The following is a 14,842-nucleotide window of genomic DNA, read 5'->3' on the forward strand; positions in this document are numbered from 1 at the left end:
GGTGGGTAGGAACTATTGACTTTATATAGTCAATGGTAGGAACAGAAAGTGACACATTGGAAAATCGAGTTCAGCATCATCCGTAAACCTCTGTTACAATCACCCACTGCAGTTGTAATTTTTTGCTTTACACTTTACACAACCGCCATTGAAGAGCCGTCAATGAGTGGAACATTGTTTCTAAGCTATTGGCGACGGTCATTAGTAAATTTAAGTTTCCCAGCCGTATACAACACTGATTCAATCTTGATTCAATGTCTTCTTTCTGGTTATCAAAACTCCAAAACAATTTTATACACATATTTCTGGTTCCTGACCTGGATGATGCCTAGTTATTTAATTTACGGTTACACTATATTATTCCACTTGCGATTAATTAAATCCTTTATGTAATAAAAACGTTTTCAATCTCACTTGGATGGGATTTGCCTTCAAAACGTGATCGGAAATGGTTGTGGTGTTTGTAAACAACATTTGTAAACATTTCAGTGACAGCTAGAAAAAATAATCTTGATCCGAACAGCTGTTCGTTGTTTCATAGATGATTATGTGATACAAATTGGAAGAAAACTTGACAAAAATCGCACAAAACTGCATTTTTGAACGGCCGTAATTTTAATTACAAATTAGTGAGACCATATTTTAATGGCTAAAGACACTCTCGCCAATCCAGTGAATACATTAAAATGACTTGGGTCTTGATAGGTACTCTCGTTTTCCTGGAGAAGATTGCGTAAAATGCCATCTTGAGTGTGTCAGACAGACAGACAGACAGACAGAGAGACAGACAGACAGAAATTTAGATGAGACTTGTTTCGGCTTCTTTAATGTATAAAACGTAAAAATAACCTAAAAAAGTATGATTCTGAGCAATGTACAGACAAAACTCTAATTTTATTTATATAGATGATGACTTGTGCAATATATGCATGTATTTAATTTATGCCCTATAAATATGGGTTATACCTTTCGTGGATTTTAACTCATCCACATAGAAGGTAATATTTGCAATGTAATTTTAGACCACAGAATATTTTAATTTTAGAATATATTTTAACCACAATTACTACTTAACCGAAATATATAAATTTTACTACTGTACTGTATTCTATTAATTGGCGACTAAAATCTTTTTCAATATGACATCGCCTGTACGCAAGAGTTTGTACATTTCCTGGCTCAACTCATTTCCGCGTAACGTACAAAGACGTACGTTGTCAGTTTAGGCTTTTAACTATCTTGTCAAGAGTTTAATTAGCCTACAGTTATTTCATGGAAAGACAAAAAAAATACCAACATAATAGGTTAAATAATCTGAATACCAATGGTTTATACGATATAATGATATAACTTTGTCAGTTGATACAGGGTAATTGTCAGTTGGATTATGTGAGTTGGCCATTGTACTAATTAATTAAACTATACTTTAGACCATCGTGCAGCAAATGTACTACTAAAAGGTTCCTTTTAATTTAAAATTAAAAAATTAATGTAAATAAAATAATTGACTAAGTATTATGATTGGGAGACGAATTTACCTCAGGAATATTTTAATAGTTGAAGTCTTCCCATTAAAGAAATGTTCTTATTAAATATAAACAATAGCTAAAACAAACAAAACTTAGCTAACTTGAAGATTAAAACTTTTGATATTTTCCCTCCATTTTATGAATAGTTCACGAATAATATTCATAATTAATAACTCATTTAACCTGTTGTATCATCAAGTTTCACTTAACCATTTAACCATTTATACACTTGGTATTTAGTCAATTTTTTGAATTATCAGCGCCGAATGTTGTTGTTGGTTACGATTTACAACATGGGCGTGTACACCAGTATACAATACGTATTTTATAAAATACTACGCCCAAGCTTTTACCTTTATTTTTACAATGTAAATAATCCAGACAATTAGTCGTAAAGTAGTCAAAACATCTACCCCACAAAGTTTGGTAAGCTAATTTAGTGGTTTGGTTTTCGCATTTAATAAATATTCTAAATATAAAATAGAAACATCCACAGGAAGATTTCGGACATTAAAATATTTCTAAACAGGTTGCTGTCCACTCCAATCTGTTGGGAAGCATTGTTTTAGTTCATAGCTATAGTCGAAATATACGTAATTTATCGCGTCACCAAACTATTGGAAAAGTAGTTACACTAAAGCGTTGTACACAGGTGTGACAGGGCCATTAACAAGTATCGTGTAGCCATTAGGGGTTGTGATCTGACCAATACTAATTACTGACAGCTCGTTAGAGGGGCAATTTGTAGAGGCAGGGATTTTCGAATTAGTATAAATTATTAATAAATATAATACAATACTTGTCTGCAAATACACAATGTGTTTACTTTATTTTTGTTAAAGTTAAGTGATGTAGTTTTACTCAACATGACTAGGTATACAGTTATACATATTCTAGTATTTACGCTACTATATCCAATGAAGAATTTCCATCACTTCTCTTCTCGAATATGAACTTGGGTGGTGATATGATTTAACATCTTAAAAAATCCTGCTAAGGTTCTCGCTTTTGATAATTGTTCCAAAAAACACTTTAAGTTATAGTACCATACCATTTAATTGATAAGTTCAAATAAGATGACCAACGACTACAAATTCCAATTGTTTATTGAAGTTTCACGAATACAATAATTTATCGGAGGTTACCATTGTTAGCTGCATGTACAGTCCGGACCGCAAACAACCAGTGCCACTCCCCCCATGGCAGGTGGAGGGGGAGGGCCTCTGCCTCTGGTCAGCTCCCAAACGACGACGATTCGAGCGGCAATATTCACCCCAACGGCAAAAGAGCGGAGCCAACTCATGATTCAAGGTTGCACTAACTATTTACCTTGCTTATTTGTTGTTTATTGTTGGTTACTACTTGTTGTTTGTTGTTGGAGTTGCTTATTTGTTGCTTCTTGTTAGAGTTGCTGACTTGTTGGTGCTTTTTAGAGCTGCTTATTTGTTGCTGCTTGTAGAAGCTGCTTGTTGCTGCTTTTTAGAGCTGCTTTTTTGTTGCTGCTTGTAGAAGCTGATTACTTGTTGCTGCTTGTTGGAGCTGCTTACTTGCTGCTTATTTTTTGCTTTTGTGCCTTGTATGCCTTATACACCTTATTTTCAATAAGACAAAGTTATAGAAGTAAGGTCCGTTGGTTCCGTTCAGTTTATTTACTAAAACTGTAATAAAAATGACATTAGTTTCCATAGATACGAAACAGAGTGGTGGAAAAAAATATCTAGTGAACCTGCGCGGCTCAACGCGCCGCAAAATAACATATGAATTTAGGAAACAAATTCATTGGGTTATACATTGACTCAAAGTCGAAAATAAATACAGTGATGAAGCCTTGGAAGGAAAGCAGACAAACCATTTTCTAGCTGTATATATTTAGTAAATTAATAAGATATCACTTATATTGAATGTGCCTTTATCAGAATTCAGTAACTTAGCAAATGTTTTACAGTACTGTCAAACAAACTCCATAAGCTACATGAATTTTAAAACAGAAAATAACCTGTGTTATGGGATTACCTTCTAAAAATGCTAAACATTTGTCATTGTTAAATATTAATGCTACTTTATTAGGTACGCCTATATTATTGTGCACTTTCTTGAATTAAAAGACCCACACGTGGGCAATTTATCAGATGAGTAACTCCCAAAAGTGCCTGAAGCGTTTCATTTCATATACCTCTGCCACAACAAACCCTTAGACTAAGCAATTTTCCATTTTGCCTGATTGGGTTTTTACCAGATAATTCATTTAATCATAAAGCCTATTTCCCCTTTAAACAACAATAGGTTTAGCAAGTACCTATATTTGATGTCACAGGAAATGTAATTAAGTATTTTGTTTTGTACTGAAAACATATGTCTTAGTACGAAATAAATATTACGTATCTAATAGTTCCACATCCCAAATATTGTAGTGATTAAACTATCCTCCATACGATGTAATGTATTTATTACAGAAATATCTAAGTAAACAAATGTTACAGAACAATAAAAATAAACCTGTTCCGGGTCGCTTCAGTACTACCTACAGTAATAGCTTCGCTACATGAATATATTTGCTGAACACATTTTTGTGGTTTACATTTTTTTAATAAGGAACATTGGTTGTTTCTATTCCATGTATTGTTGTCGTACATCATCAATCCCTTGTACAAAAACAAATCTACAAAATACCAAAATATTTAGGTTTTAATTTATAAGTTTCAGACAAACTTTAAAACTTACGCTAACCGAATAGAAGACCTCAAAGTCGATACAATCTCAAAAGACGTCCTTTCCGGTTCCGGCTTAGTACAGGAAGTGAGTTTAGCGTCGGTCTTAACACCAGTAATCTCTGTGGCTCTTAAGTGGAGTTTGGGGTTTCCGTGCGTCTCCCAAGTGTTTCCAAATCAACTTTTATTCAAAATATTTAGAAGTTTTTCGAGTTTTAAATCACTTTAATTATTCAGATTTTAACTAGTAGCTAAAAATATTTTGAAATAAACTTAATTTTTCTGTTTACATGTTTAGTTAAACAAATAAGCCTGGGTTATGTTGATTTATAATAGGATATTTAGTTGGTCATCGTCAAAGAAAATAAAGCTAATATTCAGTATTAACTCCAGGATTGATTTATAAAAAATAAATAGTTCTACGTACCTTACGTCAACAGTCCTTTAGTATTCTCCGGTGACTTGTTTCGAAACAGTTGTTTCATTATCAAGACTATTTCGTCATACATATAATTGAACACAATGTCGTCGTCAATATTTACACATTTAACATTGAAGGTACGTAAACCTATTTATTTTGTTAAGCTAATATAATAATCCATCTAAATGTTTGCTCTATTAGTACAGTAAAATGTAATCTTCATTAAATACTAATTTAAAAATGTAGAGTATTAACTATTTACATTATAACCTCACTGCAACCCTGTAGATAGTGAAACCATACACATTTTTGTTCTGTTAGTATTTTAAACAGTATTTTTGATGTTCGTTACGTCGAATTAAAAAAACATTTTTAGAAAGCCTATTTACACAAACTTCAAAGGCATACTAGTTTTTTAATTAAAAATATGTTTTATTTAATACAGCCATTCAGACAATATGTTAATGAATTTGAATATCTCATTGTCTATGTTATTCCTACTACGTACGTAATACAAAGTAAGGTAAAGCCATCATACGATATTTGCATATAAAAACCGATTGAACATATACACTTAATAGTTCAAAGGTAGGAAACACTGTATAAGACGTACACAAAAATGCAAACTTTACATTTCAAATGTTGTATTACATTAAAGATGTAATTTAGCAGCCCTCTGAGGTTTAAAGGAGATCAGAGCTCCACACAAGGGATAAGCCACTCAGCAAGTCTATTGCAATCTGTTTTCACTTTGCTCAATTCTGCCACAGAGGATTTAGGGAACAAGAATTCTAGATTTACAAGGCGTTATTGCATGTTTTGTGGTAAATATTTATCATAATAGTTGTATTGCAAAATGTTATACTACCACTATGATAAATTGTGTCAAATTAACTAAACTTGTTATAAATATGTCAGCTATACAAAAGATGTCTATAGATACCTAAAACTACAAGAAAAAAGCTATTTGCATAGCCTATTTGATTGTAGAACAGTAACATTACGTAGCTGAATGTTTAGTAACTATAATCCCCTCATTGAGTTATTCACAGAATACGCCATAGAAGCACAACGATATCCTGATTAAAACTTGTTACATATTGATGTATTATGTTTTAACGATAACACTTTATTTTTGTTACTTTGTACCCAAGAGACTTTGAAGTAAACTGCTCATTTTGCAGGAAATTAGACTCTAATATCGAAGGTAAACGGTTCCAACGTCCATTGTTATGCACAAAGGGTGCGATAGTCCATTGTTGACGGTGTGACGTTAAGTCCCTCCAACGCATGTAGACAGGTTTTAAAGGCTCAAAACGTATATTAAAAATGTTTGAACTTCTTTGTGTACTAAGAACTCTACTTACAATCAGAATTAACAAATTGCCTGTATGTTTTCTGATTCACGTGAGACACCACAGTTGAAGGATGCGTTGAACTAGCACAGTGCTTAAACTAATTCTTCAGGTACAATAATTTGTGTTGAGTGCAAAAAAAAACAATTGTCATACATTTCTGTGGCCCAATAGACTATCTAAAGGCTTAAAGAGGGTATAAAAGCTTTTAGAAGGGACCATAATCCTTATCCTTATCATTACCATTACCATAACCAAGTCTCTATCGTATACCAATTTGGATAGTATTATCGTCAGTAGTGTGCTATAATTAAATTGAATAGTTATTTGTGTAACTAGTGTGTGAAGTTGCACTTTGCACTCACGTTACACATTAAATTTTCCTGCAGTTACTATGAAGCATATGAATATGTCTTTCAAACACTATAGAACACGTTTTTAGGTTAGGAAATTCAAGTGCTCAACGAAATTGGAAACTCTGCACCAGCTAATCGTAGACATAGTTATGATTAGCAATTTGATTTGGTGTAGGATTACACTAAATACTTAAAACCAAGATAGTATCTTGAAGTGTTGCCAACTTATTTTCAAACCTAGACGTATTACGTGCCTAATAAAATCACACTGATTTGTGTTGTTTGGGTATACTGGTGTGTAGCAAAAAATGAGTGGGACAAAAGTAAATGCATCAATTAGCTACTTTTCGTGATATAATAAGTGCAAAAAAGACTAATTTGTCAGGTAACTGTAGGAAACACTATGAAAGAAATGCTTTTGAACTTGGCATTACAGAAACACTCCTTAACATTACACTTGTAATTATATATTATCAATTATTTAAGATGAAGACGCCACTATGTGCATATTTTAACCTAAATATGAGTGAAGGATGAGTGTAGGATGAGTGGCGCTATACACACGAAAACAAATAGTGAATTCTCCTACTTGGCTTGATGTAACCTCCAAAGATCCATTAGTGAGGATACCCGATACGATACAAAGGGGCAATTATATTTTGGAGCTGTCTGCAGCACTTATTGTCAACCGAAACCTATTTACAGCGTCAAGTAGGACAAAATGCCACCACTATGCGAATTGAACATAGTAATAGTTGTGTCAGATAATTCTACTACGCAGGGTTGATGTTACAAAGTTTGAAAAATAAATTCTCTTATTTAGAAAATCATCAATCAGGACATAGTTTTTAAATAAAGTTCAGGATGGATATAATTGTGTGTCAAATAGTAATCCTTTTCTATCCTTTATTATATTTAATATTTTTTAAGAATTGATTTTTCTTTTCCGAGTTTGTTTGCCTTTCTACACGACCAATTTTCATGATTGAGGTCTCAAATTAATGGTCCAGTATGCACTCACAGATTTCACATCAAGCATCGGCATACATGTATCTACTGCTTTACTCGACCAAAAAACATTCGATTTATTTTTGCTACTTCAATCTAAGTTCAATTTTATATTAAGGACCTTTAGTGAAATACCTGGTTCCATTAAACCTATTACTTGTTCATATCGGACGAGTATAAAGGAAACGCAAGGTGAACAACCAATATAAAATAATTAGGGTTTTCTATGATAAAAGATAAATAGCTCCAATATTGTTTATGTTTTAGACTCAAAATAATCGGTAAATTATAGGCAATAATTTGAGCTATTGATCTTTTAAATCAATTAAGTTCAAGATACTGTATTACTCAATCAAAAATCATAAATTTGATTATTTCTCAGATATGATATTTATTTTAACGCTGCGGAGCAGCATGGGTCCTCTAGTTTATATTTAATTGCCATTTAGTTGAAGTAACACGATATTTAACTACTTATTAGGCCTTTTTATTAAAAAGTGATTGATATAATGGTTTAATCATATAAGAAATAAAATAAACTTGTAAGACCCACTGATATAGCCTCTAATGATATAAATAGGGGTGATTTGGAGTACTATCAGCTTAACGAAAATGATGGAATAGTAGGATAATGAATACAGGTATGTGCCTTAGGCTTAGGCAGTAGGGCGAAGTTTACACCTCACAACAAAAATACCCCCGCCGCAGCAAACCTGCAGACTAAGCGAATTTCCATTTGACTGATTGGATTTACACTGAAATGTCTACTTAAAAATATAACATTTATTCTTGATTTAAATAGAATTAGTTTAACAAGTACTTAGGTTTGCTGCATCAGGGAGGGTAAAACTGTTTTTTTTTTTGTAAAATGTGAATAGTTAGTAAGAAATAAAAACATTTTCCAAATTTGATCAAAATATGTTCACAAACAAGCAAACTACAACAGTTTACTTCTCCATAAGAATAACATGGGAATTTTAGAATAACATGGGTATTTTAAATTTACCATTTTTTGGAATTTTCTCCGTAACCATTAGGCGCATAATAACGCTTCAATATACTAAATTATTTGTTTTTTTAAGCTCTACAAAATGGTTTGGAAAGAAATTGCTAAATTTTATGTTTTTTGGGTCAAAAATGGGAAAAACCTATTTTTACCCCATAAAACCCCCCGTAAACCCCCGTTCCCATGGTCCGATCATGCTGGATTGCGAACTCGTTCTAATAAACGTACGTTTACACGTTTGTACCAAATTTCATCAAAATCGGATCATTTTTGCTCGAGTTATTGTGCTGACGGACACATATATATATATATATATATATATATATATAAATATATAAATATATAAATATATAAATATATATATATATATATGAATTTGAACGGATGGTGTTTTTGGCCTCTAGGGACCTCAAACCGAAAAAAAAATCGGTCCCGCGTCCAGGTCTTACCATGAGTACTACGGTAATAGCTTATTCCCTATATGGGAAATTCGCTAAAACCCGTGAGACCAAGGAATTGTCGTGGGAATGTATGCAGCAGTGTCGCCACTTAAATTGTGCCACTACATTGTACTGTACATTAACTGTCCCAACTGAAAATGTGAACGAGTACATGAAATGTTAAAAGAGGCCACATACCTCTTTTTTCAAAATTAAAGAAAAAGAAAAATACAATCTTTAAACCTAGGGGTATATATGACTGTTAGCAGTATTTAACATGCACATCTGTATGCTAAAATATTTACTTTCGTTCATAGTTTAAATCACAACAATTTCATATCACAATATCAAGTAAAATATCAGAGACCATCGATAGTGACTCGAACAGAGAACGTTTTTCAATATCGTTGCTACCCGTAAACTGTTATGACTTCCGTACCTGAACCCAATATTCATATTTTGCCATCAGGTTGTAAGGAATAAATTTCCGAAACAATATTTCACCGTATTCCTTATATTTCACTTTTCTATGCGAGAAGTTTATTTCACGTATTCTAAGTTGCTCTACTATAATCTTCATAGTAATTATGTAACCATTATATTGTAGCGCAGCTGTTCAGTATAAAGATTCCAGTAATAGTATGTTTTCTATAAAATGGCAATCTTATTATTTTTAATGTTTTCACTCAAATAGTTTTGTTATTTCTTAAATGATTTTGTGTAAAAATAATACACTTACGTACATCGTAGCCCAACCTTGGCACAAAACATTTACATTCATTCCAATATGGTGAGTCTTTTTTTAACCAATATACTGTGTTTAATAAAGCTTCATCTTCGTTAATAGTGTCTAATCTCAGTCTGGGTTACTATAAGATGTGCAATAAGGGTACCATTTATATTGATTTACTCCTAACCTAAATTCAATAAATGAATGTTCTTTGAAAACTAAGGACAATTTTTGAAGGGTGGAAAGTGATTCCAGCCCCGAAGTTGAAGTCACTCATTATAAATATATGTTTTCAAGATAACTTCATACAACCTTCGATACAAATGCATTCCAACCAGTGATAATTAGGTAAATAATCGCTTCGGGGTTAAAGTGAAACTAAATCCTGGAACTATTTATTTTAAAAATAACTAAACAATAAACCTTCAAAATATTTATATTACAAATCACATCCGGATCAATATTACTCCACAAATGTGCAGATTAAAATGAATAAGTCGACCGTAAACTGCACGCAATTGTGGGACATCATTCCAGTTTGTAATTTATCAAGCTTTACCGTCCGTTAATTTTACACTGTCAAGACAATAAAAACCGTGTTCTGTTTTACGTTTAGCTTTCCAGGACATTTAGTAAATAAAACGTGTTTTGAGCGAACGTTTGGTGTTTGTCTACAGCCTTTACACACGTCATTCATTTTTTATACATCCCCTCTGGTTTTACTAATTAAATAAAGAAATTGATAATTATTTCAATAAATATATCTTACTTGAATAAACAATATGATTCAGTCATATTGCATTTACTGTTTAAACAGATCTTTCAATACGTGATGCGATTAAATATAAAAAAATACTATTAATATAGAGTTGCAATTTGGTACTTTCAAACCAACTTATAAACTTTTTTCTTTGATGTTAAAAATGTAATACAATTTGGACTCATAAATATGCTGTGGTATGTTTACTTAAACGTATTCAAGTTTATAATTGTGTGGAGTTATCACTGATGTTGTTGCTGCCGTGTAAGCCAGACCAAACGCGTGCATGCCCCACAAACCTAAAAAACTATTTATTTTTTCATGTTTTGATATCAGTTTACTCACGAATTTTAAATACTTAACCTCAATTTCAGTGGGTGAAAAATCTTACAAGAATATACAGTAGAATGAATGGCATTGGAAGAAATGGCAGTCCCACGAAACATGCAGTGTAGCTTGTAACATGTCGTGGACTGTTTATAGAAACCATTTTACTTAATTAAGTAATGCACGTCTGATTGCCTATTGTGTAATGGATTGCTTTTACGTATGAAGTCCCATTTCTATTTATAGTTTGAAAATCAACAAAATAGTTTAACGTTTACAAAAATTAATTCGGTATTGCATGCAATATAATACAGTTTTTTTATATAATTAGTTTAATACTTTATTATCATGACATTTATCATGGTCACTGCTAGTAGAATAAATAATGCTTTGGCGTATTTTGCTCATAAGTTACTTATTGAATGACCTATTATTAAAACATCAATGGAGCAATATCAAATTGAACTACCCTACAAGACCTTTGCTCAAGGATCAAAAGCTACTTTAAAACTGTGTTGGAGGCACTTTATAAGGATAAGAGGATTGTGTAAAAGGAAGTCAAACATGACAAACCCCAAGAGACTAACAATCCCTTAGTATTATTTTCTCTTGAGTTCCTTCTGTATTTACATTTAAAATTTGGATGAAAAGGTAATTATAATCAAAAAATTGTTGTCTAACGTTGTTAGTACTCATTTTCTACGACATATGTGTATAATTAGGCTTAACAAAAATGTGATATATTTTGTAACGTAATATTGGTTAAATTTGTATTTATATCATTTTTAATGTATCAGCACACGTTCCGTACAGAAGAATTCATCCCAGAAAGTTGATCTAAAATAGGAGTAGGAAACTCTGTAGCTCTTGTTATGCCTATATTAAGTCAACTAAATTCAAGATAATTTAAATATTGGAGAGCACTTGCATACCTTTAAAATGAAATTAGTAATATTACATTTTGCCTCTAGAGATTTTGTACAATGTCCTTCAGCATTATGTAAACTGCAATATTGTTCATACAGTTTTTAAATCATTTTTCACAACTATATTACTTTATTTATTGCTTTAAGTCTAATAAAAATATTTTTCGCTTATTAAAATTTGTGGAGAAAGAAGACCTATGAACATAAGATGGTTAAAATTTATAACATACTTATAATAATATACTGGTGTATTTTTACCATAACGGAAACTTTCGAAAAACTATATTTTACAGAGAGATAATGACAAGGAATTTACTACTCTACGAGTAATTTCCTATGTCTACTTAGACATAGCAAAAACCAATAAAATATCTTTCAAGTAAATTTCAATATTTTTCGTTTAAAATTAAGAGAAAACAACAACCTGCGATTTCCAGAAAACCCCTTTCTATTTTGACGAAGAAAAGAACAAAACAAAGTCACAGTCACTTTACAGTCAAGTGAACAAGGCTGGATTCTGCTCATAATTAAATTTCAAGTTACAGTAATTTGTCTTTATTATTTATTTTAACGAGTTTTATACCTGAAGACTGTGACTGAGCTTGCTTGTAAATCTAAGATGGTTTCTATAATTATTTGCATTTTGATAAAACAGCATACTTTTGATAAGTAATAATTTTAGTTAAAAACTGCAAAATACAGCCCCAGAGAAAAACTGGACATTGTTAAAGGTAATTAAAATATAGTGCACACCTTTTAAAACCCAAAAACCTTTTCCTTGACTAAACGATACAAACTGTTGAATTGAAAAAAATACAAAAATAGTAAGATTTCAAAGGTTTTTGACATATAACCTAATTATAACTATAAACGGAATTAATTGACTAATAAATGTTTCCCCTAACTATTGAAGAAACCGGGTTGATATGGTTTGAGTAATTAGTTATTTGTTTGACTTGTGTATGTTCCTATTTTCAGACTTGTTAGAAGTTACAAATCTATACCTACTCGCTTTCCCTTTTCCTCCAAGGAGACAAACTTATACAATATTTTTCCCTGTACTCCGTGGAGTACAAGATTTTATCCCAAGGTCTACTGAACTTCTGTCATATTCATTTACACCTTTCACATATTTATTTGAAAGCAAATAAAGTCAAAATTGAAAAATATTAATAACATAGTAAGTTAATGTATAATACACAAATCAGTTATCAAATACATATTTAAAGGTAAGGAATAACCTTTTTTCTTTGAACATAATAGCGTAAAACATAATCCTAGATTTTATGCAAGGCTAAATTTTTCATTTAACCTAAAATAAAATAATTTCTAGCTTATCAAAAAACCTGCTACATTCGTAGATAGGATAATTAAACTTTATTGCACTTGTAAAATGAGCAATTATTTTACCTTAATATTTGTACATAGTTTTTATTTACTTATCTTATACTCATTTTGTTGGAAGGTTATGTGTTTTTGAAACTCACCTAACTTGGTATCTTCTGGACCTGAAACAAATGGGCTTAATAATGTAAGATTGCTAAAACCAAAATTAAAGTACAATCTACCAAAAATCTGCAAGCACTGAATCTTTTACAATAAACGAGTTGTACTAAATCATTTACTTCGATAAATTATACAATTTTTTATATATAAATATATATTTTTTCAACGTGTTACAATAAATTTATAAAATCCCTCGCTGCAGCAAACCTGAAAACTAAGCAATAACGTTTGAAAATGCAAAATTATCTTATCAGGAATGACACAGACATTAGGAGTAAAGGAATATTGTAATAATTATATTTTACAGTATAAAAATATTTCCATTTGTCGTGTTGCAATTTTATTCACAATATCCGAACCTAATAAACTGTATTTGAAAGTATTATAAGTAAGATTTTTTATAGTGAATTATAAATTCCTAAAATTTACTGGTGTTACGGTAAAAACAACAATATGCCGATTTTTACTGTACGGAAAGTTAATATTATTTTAGTTTCATCATAAAAATACTGTTTGCAAAAACAACAACAAAAAAACGTTTTACATCTTACAACCACCTTTCATGACGGAGTTTTAACGAAGTCTGGTTAGTAATTAGAAACGGTACCTATAACGCTCAGGTCACAAAACCTAATGGCTACTCGATACTTCCTAATGGGCTCTCAAAGCCATTTCTGTTAACTTTAGACCATAACCAGTATAATATTTTGCCTTTGATGATTTTAGTTAGCAACATTCAACTATTTTTTTAGGCCTATTTAAAACTTAATACATGCACTGCTGATGAAATAGCTATGTTAGGAAGATACATGCTATTATTTCTATTATATTTTAAAATTTACAATGGATAAAAACCTCCTCAAACAAGGGAATGCTTTATGTAATTAAGAAATTTATTTTACATTTTTAATTTAACAATAAAAATATTTTAAATGCATTTAAAAAAAATTCCTTAGCTGAATAAGTGTTTGTTTCAGGTATTTTATTCAGAGACAGTGAAAATAACTTTTATTAATATGTCAAGCGTAATCCTGTTTGTAGAGTTCAGTAAAACGTTTGTTATAGCCATGGTTAGGTTATAGCATTTCTTTAAATGTTTGTCTGACAATGGACAAAAACAAATTGTTACTACATAAAACACTCTAAAAATACCCTGTCCTCATCGTCCGATCTTGCTGGTTCGAAAACCAGTTCGAAAAAACTATGATCTAAATTGGCATCGGGTGACATTTACTCATAATGTTAAAGGGCACACATATATGTAAATTAGAACAGATTATTCGGTATCTGGGGACATCAAAACGAAAAGTTTCCCCGGGTTATAGGTCGTACATGAGACTTTCGATAATAATAGCTTACTCCCTATAATATTAAAAAAACGCTAAAATATTAAAGTAAACGTGAAAGCAGAACGTTAAACCTGCCACCCTGCTATTATAGTCACAACAATATCAATTAAAGTTTATCTACAGAAAACATAGTTTCAATTAATAGCAATTTTTTTTTTTAGGAGGGAAAATGCTTTTACGTACACATGTAGCCCGCCTGTAGTGTGGGACTCCTGAATTTATCACAGACTACTCACTCAAAAAATCCCATCTATTACTATCAATAGTGGTTGTATAGTAATTAATTTAATTTATAGGAGTTAATAATTGTATGTGTAAATAATTTAGTAATACACCACTTCAAATTACTGACTTATTATACCTTTATAATAATAACCTTTTACTTATTCTTTAGACAAATAAGTACCACATTACCAATTAA

The 14,842-nt window shown here is 31.3% G+C and overlaps 1 protein-coding gene across 3 annotated transcripts in view; it reads right to left on the minus strand.

Annotated features, from left to right (window-relative positions):
* LOC129004136 (calcitonin gene-related peptide type 1 receptor) overlaps nt 1-14,842 on the minus strand; it is a 235,507-nt gene that overhangs the window by 143,091 nt on the left and 77,574 nt on the right. For all 3 annotated transcript variants that reach the window (XM_054432572.1, XM_054432573.1, XM_054432569.1), the window contains exon 3: nt 13,054-13,074. The gene's annotated coding sequence lies outside the window, so the exon portion shown is untranslated. The remainder of the gene's footprint in view (nt 1-13,053; nt 13,075-14,842) is intronic.

The sequence above is a fragment of the Macrosteles quadrilineatus genome, unplaced genomic scaffold (genome assembly GCF_028750875.1).
Source record: "Macrosteles quadrilineatus isolate MER2022 unplaced genomic scaffold, UCM_ALF_1.0 Scaffold_9__3_contigs__length_116548681, whole genome shotgun sequence".
NCBI classification, from domain to species: Eukaryota; Metazoa; Arthropoda; class Insecta; order Hemiptera; family Cicadellidae; genus Macrosteles; species Macrosteles quadrilineatus.